Source organism: Phocoena sinus, chromosome 11, assembly GCF_008692025.1.
Source record: "Phocoena sinus isolate mPhoSin1 chromosome 11, mPhoSin1.pri, whole genome shotgun sequence".
Taxonomy (NCBI): domain Eukaryota; kingdom Metazoa; phylum Chordata; class Mammalia; order Artiodactyla; family Phocoenidae; genus Phocoena; species Phocoena sinus.
In genome coordinates, this window is record NC_045773.1 from 96,020 (window position 1) to 105,572 (window position 9,553).

General features: G+C 53.0%; 1 long non-coding RNA gene across 2 annotated transcripts; it reads left to right on the forward strand.

The window, feature by feature from the left end:
• The first annotated feature begins 711 nt into the window (after positions 1-711).
• Positions 712-7,974, forward strand: LOC116762811. Of its 2 annotated transcripts, XR_004352346.1 has the most exons (3): positions 712-1,556; positions 1,690-1,828; positions 5,934-7,974. It is a non-coding gene; the product is annotated as an uncharacterized LOC116762811 (long non-coding RNA). The 2 variants fall into 2 exon arrangements; XR_004352345.1 differs by having other exon boundaries at positions 712-1,828.
• Positions 7,975-9,553: the final 1,579 nt, after the last annotated feature.

Here is a 9,553-nt window from a genome sequence, read left to right on the forward strand (position 1 = left end):
GGTCTGGATGCTGAGACCCAGGAGGCTTCCGGCCGCCCTGGGTCCTCCCCCGGCTGGCTCCTGCGCTCTGACCCCAGGAGGCGCGGGCGGAGACCCAAGCCTGGCCCCGGGGTTGCTCTTCCTGCCGGTTCCTGTGTCGGTTTTGTGAACAGGCCTCGACTCGGAGCCGAGCTGGTCCTGTAAAACCCAGAGCAGCCTCAGAATGGGGCGGCTCCGGGAACAGTGAGGAGCGGGGTCGCCCAGCTTTGTCACAAGGTCCCGTCAGAGGCCGGCAGACCGAGACGCCTCACTGGAAACATCCGACTCCAGAGAGAAAAGGCAGCACGTACTTGTGAGTCAGTAACTGCAAGCGGCTTTTAAAATCTGAATGCAGGCGCCAAATACGGCTACAGGAAGAGAAGCAGGTGTCTTCGGTGTACAGGTAGTCACGTCACGCCAGTCTGGCTCCGACCCAGTTAGACAAACACAGGAAGGTGTGCGATGCTTGAGGTCTCCCGTCCCCCAGAGAAGCCTCTGCCTTGAAAAAAGCAATTTAGACCACATGGTTTCCTTGTTCGTAGACTGTGCTCCACGGGCACAGGATTTGCTACAAGCCCAGATCCTAGAATAAATACCATCACATTGAGCTATAAGTTCTGGTTTCTGGGCACCACCATTTACTTACCAATTATATTTAATGGTACATTATTTACCCTTAATAAGCTTTTAGATTGTTCCCACGTGTTTGCTGCGATAAATAATGATATAAAGCAGAACAGACTTTGCACACAGCTTCATACACAACCTTTAGTGGTGGGCTTGCTGGGTCAAAGAGCAGGCACGTAACTTTTGCCAAATCATCATCCAAAAATCAACTGTGCTGGGAACATAATTTACTCACTCACTCACTTTATTATCTGTCTTCCCCACTAGAACGTAAACTCCTCCGGAATAGGGGTTTTGCCTGTTTTGTTCAGTGCTGTGAGCCCAGCTCCCAGAACAAATATTTGTTGAGCAAATGACGTGGGTGGTAGCAAGGGCTTTCGCTAAAATGGATGGGATAAGATACAGAGGTTAAATATACTGTTTAAAGTTACACAGTTAGTGTGGTCGGCAGAATAATGGCCCCAAGGATGTCCACGTGCTAGTCTGCAGAACCTGGGAGTACATTCCCTTACGGGGCACAGGAGCCTCCGCAGGTGTGACCAAGTTAAGGATCTTGACGCAGGGAGATACCCGGGATTATCCAGTGAGCCCGGGGGAATCACGTGGGTCCTTTCAAGCGGGTCAGAAGGAGGCGTGGCAATGGGGGCAGAGGTCAGAGGGAGAGGTTGGACGCTGCTATTCCTCAGGCTTTGCAGGTGGAGGAGGGGCCACAAGCCAAGGGACGCTGGCGCCTCCAGGAGCTGGAAAAGGCAGGAGACTTTCTGCCCTGGAGCCTCCAGGAGGGACCAGCCCTGCCGACGCCTTGATTCTAGGACTTCTGACTTCAGAAGTGTGAGCGGTCGTGGGAATGTGTTGCAGCGGCGGCAGTAGGAAGTCAATCCACGTAACCGTGGAAGAATGAAAATAAACATGTAAGTCCCAAGCGCGAGCTGTGCAGAGGCGGGAAGGAGAGGGGAGGGAGCGGAGGCGGCTGAAGGTGCCTCTCTCCTCTCAGGGCGCCGGTGGGGTCGAGTCAGCAGCTGCACGCGGGTTGTTTCGTTTCAGCTGCGCGTAGGGACTGAGCCCCTAGAAAAGGATGGAAAGCAAACACAGAATCCGCCCCCGACGCCGAGGCGGCGGGCGGGGCTGCGTGACCTCCGCGAACGCGCCTGTGCTACCCGCTCTTGCACGGCACTCCGTAAAGGTGCGCGGACGCTCCTCGCGGCTGCGTGCACCCGCCCCCGCCCCCACCCCCGGGAAGTGCAACCGGGCGGGCGCAGGTGCGCGCGGAGGGGGGCGTGGGCCACACCCCCTTCAATCCTGGGGACCCACTTACGTCCTCACTCGGCCACCATGCGTGCGGCGCCGCCTGGCCGCGGGCTAGCCGGGTGCTTCTCTGCTAAACGTTCTGGGATGTTCACGCGTGTGTTTTGAGCCTTCTGTATGCCTTGCAGATCTCTGTGTGTGCGGGGCGCAGCTCTGGCCGGGAGCCAAGGCCTGAGCGCTTTGAGGGGCTCCGCACCCCCAGGACGTGGCTTCTCCGCTGTGTCCCTGCTCCTGGAGCCTCAGCTGCCTCGTCGGGTCCATGGGGGTTGACAAGGACCCTTGCCTATACAAGCTTCAGGTTTCAGGGCTCCCATGGAGGTTACTCCTCTCGGACCTGCCTCCAGTGGGAATTGAGGGGCTCGGCTCCCCTGGGTCCAGTGTTGGGAGCGCTCAGAAGGCAGGGGGAGGTGAGGACCACCGACTGAGGCCTTGCCACCAGCTCCCGCCCTCTCTGGCTGTCACCTGCGGGGATAAGTCCCTCCCCGGGTCCCAGTCTGCTCACCTGCCCAGCAGGTATACTGGCTGCTGGGCCTTCCTGCCGTCCTATGGGGCTGAGGGTCAAATGAAGGAATTGCAGTCCTGACATCGCCAGAGGGGTCTGCAGTGGACTGAGGAACTGGGCTGAACGTGTGCTATGATCTCTCCGTCCCGTCCACACACTGGGCCGCTTAAACCACAGAAGGCGTCTGTCTTCAGCCACCCTAACTGGAGACATTCTGCAGAGCGCTGTTTAGGGCAGCCAAGTCGACAAAGCCTGTCTCAGGAATGCAAGTGCATTTAACATTTGAAAAAAACAGTCACTATATTAACAGATTAAATAAGGAAAGCCACACGACCATCTCAGTAGAAACAGAAAAACTGTTTGAAAAAATCAATATCCTATCAGATTTTTCTTAAAATCTTAGAAAACTAGGAAAAAAGGGAACTTCCCCTGTCTGATAAAGGCCACCGCTAACGCTGTATTTAATGGTGGAAGACCATTAAATTCCTCAGACCAGAAAGAGACAGCAGGTCCACTTCCACCACCTTAGCCCACTTTCTGCTGGAGGTTCTATCCAGTGCAGTGAAGCAAGAATAAGAAACAAGATGCGTTGAGGTTGGAAAAGAAGTAAAACCATCTTTATTTGCAGGCAACGTGATTGCCTATGTGGAAAACCCAATGGAATATACATAATGGCTCCTAGAACTATTAAGTGAGTTTAGCAGGATTGCAGGATACAAATCAATAAACAAAAACCAATTCCTCTATACTAGCAACAACCAGAAATCGGAAGAAAAAAATCAGCACCATTTATAGTAGAACAAAAAATATTAAACTTAGGGATAAATCTAAGAGGCTAAAAACTGCAAAATATTTTTAAAGGAGACCTAAATAAACAGAGAGTCTCGGAGGTTCCTTGCTTGGAAGACATCATTATTATGATGTCATTTGTCCCCAGATTGATCCATAGATTCAAGGCAATCTCATTCAAATTCCCAGCAACCTTCTTCATAGACACTGGCTGGTTTTAATGCTCACATGGAAACGCAACAGGACTGGAACAGTCAAAACAGCTCTGAAGAATGAAATCGCGGGCCTAAAGCTGCCTCATTCTAAGCATTCTTTCATGCACTCATTTGCCATCCTTATATCTCCCTCGGTGCAATATCTGCTCAACTCTTTGTCCTTCTTTTAAACGTTGAGATGTTCGTTTTCTTTACTACTTTCAGTTTTGAGCAGAGGGGTAACTCTGGGTGACGTGTCCAAACCTGCGATGGAAACTCTAGGCCTGCCTTGTGGGCTCCCTGGTGGTCAGCCGCCAGGGGACAGGCCTCGATCGTTAAAGCCCCATTGGGGGACAGACAGGAGAGGTGTGAGCCCCCCGTGGTGCAGGCGAGGCTGTGAAGCTGACCACCTTTCTGGGCGGAAGGAGTGGCGACAGGGAGGGACGCGGTTGGTCTGGCCACGGGCGCTAGAGGCACAGACGTGGACAACTTTTCACCCAACAACTCCCGGATGAGTTTTTTTTTTTTTTTTTTTTTTGAGAACAGCACACAGGCAGCGGGCTGGGGGCACAGGCCTGAGTACCAAGGGCTGGATTTGGTTCCCAGCTGCCACTCCTGAGATATGTTACTCGGGGCTGTGGAAGCCACGGTCTGTAAGGGGAGTGATGGCGGTGTCTGCCCAAAGTTGTTCTAAGGGTTGATTGAGCTACGTGACAGCCTGAGCTACTGTTACCTTCTTTTACTGTTTGATTTTTTACAACAATGACCTGACATCTAAAGTGTATGTCTGGTGCTTCCCTGGTGGCGCGGTGGTTGGGAGTCCGCCTGCCGATGCAGGGGACACGGGTTCGTTCCCCGGTCCGGGAAGATCCCACATGCCGCGGAGCGGCTGGGCCTGTGAGCCATGGCCGCTGAGCCTGCGCGTCCGGAGCCTGTGCTCCTCAATGGGAGAGGCCACAGCGGTGAGAGGCCCGCGTACCGCCAAAAAAAAAAGTAAAAAAGAAAAAAAAAAACGGCCCCAAACTGAGAAGCCGTTTGAGTTTTCTGCTTCCTTCGCTCTTCCCTGGCGGCTCAGCCTCCGAAATCTATCCTCTGTCCCTCACTTTCTGCTTCTCTCCCCACATCGGCCTCTGCCACCCAGCAGATATTGAACCTTTTAAACCATCTCTGAGTAGGCCATGCCCCTCTTGGAATCCTCTGCCTCGCCGGGGTCCACGGGTTCCTGATGAGTCTACCCCCCCCCCCCCGTGCTGTTTGTGTGACGCCCTGGGGTCCCACTTCAGCGGGACCTCCCCGTTGCCGGGGCCGGAGGAGCCCACTCTGTGTCTCACCCTCCCGGCCCGCTTTCTTGAGGTGTTTATCCCCGCGTGAGAGTCCTGTTTACTGCATCCTGTATCGATTGACCTGGGTCTTCTGGAACGTCTGCTCCGCCGGGGGACGGGGACCCACCACAGTGCCTCAACCGCACCTCCAGTGTCCACGAGGCTCTGAAAATGGACATTCTGCCCATAACCATTTGCCAGAAAACCCTGAACTGGCCTGGACTCATGTGGTGGCCAGACCTGATGGGAATGGCTGGAGCCACTGTGGTCTGAACTTACCCTGTGGTCTGAATGTTCTCGAGGGCCGTAAGGGATGTTGATGTGTTTGATTGTGGGGGGCTAGCCTCCATCCCTGGAGAGCGTTACAGGCACAGAGTGTACGCACCGTCCCAGCTTCCGAAACTAGGCATCATCCAAGCTCAAAATCATCTGGCCCCTGGGATCCCTGGTCTCTCCGCTTTCATCCTCTGCGCCCTGGTCCTCGTGCTCTGGGCAGGAGGCTTTATTCTACCAGGAGAAGCACAGGATTAAATCTGTCACATTTCACGGACTGTACTACTCTTGTAGTTCAGAGGGAGACAGGAGATGGTGATGAAAGTGGAGCCCAATGTTAACAACAGGTCGCTCTTGGTGAAGAGAGTGAGTGTCTCTGTACTGTCCTCACTCCCACACGTTCTTCTGCAGGCTTGGAACTGTTTCCACATGAAGAGTTAGAAGCCCACCCACGTCCTGTGTCACTCCTGCCTGCCCCTCAGCATCTCCCATGTAATCTCAGCTTGTTGTCTTATTACCATTAATATCTTGTTCCACAGATTCCCAGGTTTTCTAGAATCTTATTGAGATAGCTTTGCAAATGCTGTCTGAAATTTACATTTTGTTTTTGTACTCAGTCATTTCATCAGAGAGCTCTTCCTCTGTGAGTATAGTTCTTTGCCAACTTTCTTAATTTCTTTGGTCCTCTGTCTTCCCTGATCTTTGCAGAGGCCCCACTTACCTCATTTACTGAAACACAAAGCCCCCCAGGCTGATGCTCAGGGGTGAACAGTGAATGGGCTGCCCTACCCCGCAGCCATTTCTTGGCACTTCCTTGCTTCCAGGAGCCCCTGCTGTCCCGGGGGGTGGGTCTCCTGATCCTGTGGTCTGACTGTCCTTCCATGAAGGAGTGTATTCCTACAGCTCGGAGCAGCCTGCTGGGATTCCCTTGCCAGCCGGACACCCATCGCCCAGAGCGCAGGCTGGAGGTGGGCGCGAAGCAGCTGTGGCACACGCAGCCAGCACACATGGCGCGGGAGCTTCTGATGGACCTTGAGCAATAGTTCCAATTCCAGCACTGTCGAAACTTCTCTGTGTTTCACAAGCATTGCCTCTGTGATGTCTGCACAGGGGAGATTGTGCCATGAGTTACTGAAGTGTTGCTGTCACCTCTAGTGCTGAACTGAATTTCTTTAAAAACAGAAAAGGAGGGAGGGAGAGAAAAACGAAAGACTGGGTGACAGGGCTGTGGCTCTGTCTGAAAACACCAGATCTGTGAGCGGCTCCCTTGCCTTAGACTCACCCTGACCCTTTCCTGCTCCCCACTCGCCACACACGCGTCACTTGCAGCGTTAAGGTTGCGCCGAGGCACCCCGTCTGGTTTCACACCCAGGGAAGCAGGGTCCAGCCGGACAGCATCTCAGCGGGCCTTTGGGGGTGGCTCGCGCTCCCCGCCCGGGCAGGTGGGGAAAGGAGCGGGTATTGGTCCCATCTTCCCAGGGCCGGAGAGCCTCAGACCCTGGGGCAGGGACCCTGGGAGTCCTGGAGGTGAGCTCCGGGACCCTGAGTGGGAGGAGACCGATGGGAAGAGCTGACATGGGACCAGGGAGCCACGTGCCTGCGCCCTCAGGGCAGGAGCTGACTCCACGCAGCGCCAGCTCCGGGGAGGGGGGAACCTCCATCTGGGGCCTCGGGCTGCGGGTTCCCCACCCCCCACCTCCATGTGGATGTGACCCCGCATGGCCGGGCGGCCGGGCCTGTGCCCTGGGCCAACAGAGGCACAGAGCCATTCGGCACCTTAAGCCCAGGAGCCCGGCATCAGAGCCTGTGTTCAAAGCCCCAGGGGCCAAGGGTCCTTCTAAGGGACGTCCTCCAAGGGTCTCCCCGCAGCCGAGACGCCCTCATTCTAACTCACCCCCGGGTGCTTTCAGTCCCTCCACAAGGACCCTTCTCTCCCGCCCCAGCTCAAGCCCCACCGTCCTGCTCACCTCCTCACGGGGTCCCCTCACCCCTCAGTGCTTCTGGCTGGAGGTCCTGAAACGGTGGAGCAAGCCCTCTGGCGGCCCCTTGCCCACAGCAGCATGTCCCAGAGAGCCGTCGCTTCCCTCGCCAAGGTCGTGACTTTGGCCATGTGCTTGAACCACGTGTGTTATCGTGCACTTAACCTTGGTTTTCAAATCAACTCCCTACTTAAACATACTTATTTAAAAGGAAATGCCGTAGGTCTCCCACACACGGAATACGAGTGCTTTCCTCATAGACCTTAAAATCAATGGGAAACGATTAAAATTTAAAACACTCATCCAAGGACCACCTACAATCAGGAACACTTCCTCCTAATCCGAAATCACACGTTCATCTACAATTGTGTGTGTGACCCGCTGTGAACATTCAGCCTTTCAAGGAAGTAGCAAAGTAAGCAAAGTAAGTAGCATAAGGAGACAAAAACATACTGAAGAGGGTTAAAAGGGTTCGGAAGGGAGGTGCCTCTGAAACGACCACCTGCAGGACCACAGGAAGATGGCAGCCGTCGCCCTGCCTTTTCACTGGCAGCCTCTCCGGAGTCGCCGTCGCCCTTTTGGGTTTCCGTCTGAGTTTTCAGTGGGCAGTCTTTTCATTTGTTCACCTCACTTGTTTGGCTCTCATCGTAGATGTCAGCTCCCTTCCGGCAGGGGCTTTCCTGTTTTTATTTCTCTTTTTTCACAGCGATAGATGAAAATTTGCTGCCTGGATGAATGTGGCGAGTTTTGTTTTTTTCCTGTGTTGATGAGAGCTTGGAAAGGGTTGCAGCCAAAGCTGCTCTAGTCCATTTCTAAAGAGACGATCTGTTTGTAGTTATTGACACAATGAAGTTTTGAAATGTTTTCTGGTCAAACCCATTACCTTTTCCTTATTGTTTTAATCTTTGGTTTCATGTTAAGTTCTCCCTCACCCCCAAGATTACATAAATATTCACTGGAATATGCTTCTAGTGTTTTCATGGTTTCATTTTACGTTTGAATCTTTAATCCATCTAGAACACGGAGCAGGAATCTAATTTTATTTAATTTCAGCGGGTTGGCGATTTGCCCAAACTGTTAATTGAAAAAGGCCCTTGCTTTTTCCACTGATTTGAAAGGTCATCTTTTCATGTATCAAGTGTTTATATAACTTCAGGCTGACATGTAGACTTTCTATTGTTTTCCATTTCCATCAGTTCAGTGTTTAAAGGATTTTAGCCTGCATCTCTGACCATCCCATCCCCCACCCTCTTGCTTTCCTTTTCAAATATTTCTGCTAGAAAATGGGCATTTTAAAAATATTATGGCTTTCTATCCAGAGACACGTCTTTCTCTCCATCGACTCAATGATTTTTTTTTTTTTTTCGACTCGATTTTTATTTCTCAGGTGAGAGCTGGAGCCTCCTGTCCTGTGTGTGTTTCCTTGTTTAGTTTATTCCCGGGATTCCTAATTTCTCATTGAATTGTGAATGGGATCTTTTTTCCAATATATTTTGTTACAGTTATTTTAGGGCGTTTGGCAAGCCACGGGTTTTGTGTATTTATTTTGTAACTGGCCACCACACTGAATTCTCTTTTCAGCTGGAACAGCCTTTCCCCCCGTGGCTTCCCTCGGAGGTGGCAGCCCAGGCAGCAAAGGCTGAATCCCGGCACTCGCCCCGGATGGCTCCAGCTTGGCGTGGGGAAGGAGGCACTTTGCCCTCCATCGGCATCCAGGGGTCCATCTCCAAGCAAAATATTTTTTCCGTGAAGGAGCTTCTTTTACGTCAGTTGGTATTTTGGTCAGGACTTACAGAATGTACTCCGCAACAAGTTCAAAACACACCGCTTTCTAAAACCAGGCCCTTTCCAGCAAGATCAACAACAAACGTGTTACTTTTCTCACACCTCGGACATGCAGGAAAATGTGTGCTCAGGGAGCTGGCCGAGCGCCCGCCTGGGGAAAGTGCCAGGCGGGATGAATGCGCTGGGGCAGGGGCTCGGGTGGTTCTTGTTTGCCAGACTCTGAAGAGCTGCTAAGAGTCCCTCCAAACCCCACGGGCGCCCAGGGCCTTGGAGGGAGCTGGCCGCCTTTCCCCAGAGGACGGAGGGGTGTCTGCAAGGCAGAGCCCCACCGGTTTACCCGCTGGGTGCACCACCCACCGTGTTCTGTTTCCAGCCTCACGCATGCCCGTGTGGGCACCAGGAGGGAGGTGCCGTTCTGCCCTCTTTAAGCAGAGGGGCTGCAGGTTCTTATGTTAAGTATTTGCTCCAGGCCTTGTAGACAGTCAGGGACAGAACCTGCGTTTGAACCCAGTTTAAATTGGCGATTCTGAAACATTTTTGGTCTGGGATCCCTTTTTAAATTAATTAATTTTAATTAGAATGGAGAAACGTTGAAGCGCAGGGATACACAGCACACGTCTCATCGGCTGTCGGAGCTGCGACAGCACGACAGCGCGTCACCCTGAAGACGCTGCTGTACCCTCAGGAGAGGTGAGACAGGAAAACAGCCCCCGGCACTATCACGAGCATGGTGTCACCCCAAGACCCCCTGAAAGGGTC